Raw genomic sequence first — 1,584 nt, forward strand, 5'->3', positions numbered from 1 at the left:
ACCCTTAATCTCTCTAACCCATGAATTCAAAAGGTGATTACTCACTAATCTCCATGATTCCTCTTAAACCCATATTGGATTTCAGATTAACCATGTTGAGAAATTGATAAGAAATCAACCAGAACACAAGATGAAAGCAATGAAATCTGAATCAAAAGAGGCTTTTTACTAGTCCTTCTCCAGAAAAGAGATTATATCCCTCCAATCTTACAAAAAAGTACTTAACTTAGGTTAAGAAAGTGCAAAAATATCAAAACAAATGACCAAAAGGCCCCTGAAATAACATAAAAATCGTCCAAGCAAAACACGCGGAGTGACCTAGCATAGTCGCTCCAGGAGGTCACTCCCGACGCGTTTCTTTGTGTCTCGACCCGTCAAAACGCGAGTGACTTGAGCTGGTCGCTCTGGCTGGTCGCTCTGGCTGGGAGTGACTTGAGGTAGTCGCTCTGGCTGGTCACTCTGGCTGGGAGCGACCTCGGTAGGTCGCTCTGAGAGGTCACTCTGCGATGCTCGACCAGGATGGATATGCCTCTAGAAAATTGATCCTAGCTCCTTCATTACATCTCCAAATGACTTGAAACCACTTCCATTAGAAAGCTAACTCAATTTTCTGTGTCTCCACAAAATCTTAGCAACAGGAGATTTCTCTAAAGGCTCCATGCATGCTCATCTTTCACCTCCTTTTGGATCACAATGCTCCCAAACATCTCAAATCACTCCATGGCACACTCCAACACCTAATAAGGACAATGAATGCAAAATGCAACCTAGACATGGCTAAATCGTAATCTATATGATTAAAATGCTCATGGATGAATGAATAAAACAATGTAAATATGCAAGATATCAACTCCCCCAAACTTGTTCTTTTACTTATCCACAAGTGAAGTTTCTAGAACTCATAGGGAGAGAGGTTTGAAGTTGGAAGCTCATAGCCAAAAGAAACACAACTAGCACACACAATTAGCACACTCTCTTATTACACTCTAGCTTCTCTAGGCCTATCTCAACTCTTTTTGCCCTTACACTCATCATCAATCATCCACATATTCAAATCAACCAACTCTCACATTCGTTAAACACAAAACATTAGGTGAATTCTTGCAAATGGTTAGTTGGTCCAAATCATTTGGTTGGGTAAGGGAAGGATTTTATTTAAGTGATTCAAGAGGTTCAAAACATATGATCTTTAAGGTGGTTTACTCTCGAAACAAGTAGACTTGACATTGCACATAATATATCTAAGAAAGAGATCAACTCATGCATACAATGCTCAGTCTCCATTGTTCTACCCATTTCCCAAACATACAATTACACAATCATTCCCAAATGTCAAACCCAACTCACATCTCTCACCAAAAGATCCTAAGAACACTAACCCCTTCTCTTTGAAATCTACAAGGGATTTTTCACAACCTCAAAACATTACTTAGCTCCTAACAACTTTGCTAGCCCCATTTTTCTATTTTTTTCTTTTCTTTTCATATTTTATTTCTTTTTTTTTTTTTTTAGATGGGGGCCAAAACTTTTCATAACATGAGCTAGAGGTTTTTCTACTTATCCCAATAAGACAATTCACTTAAA

Source organism: Brassica oleracea, chromosome C4, assembly GCF_000695525.1.
Source record: "Brassica oleracea var. oleracea cultivar TO1000 chromosome C4, BOL, whole genome shotgun sequence".
In the NCBI taxonomy this organism is placed as follows: domain Eukaryota; kingdom Viridiplantae; phylum Streptophyta; class Magnoliopsida; order Brassicales; family Brassicaceae; genus Brassica; species Brassica oleracea.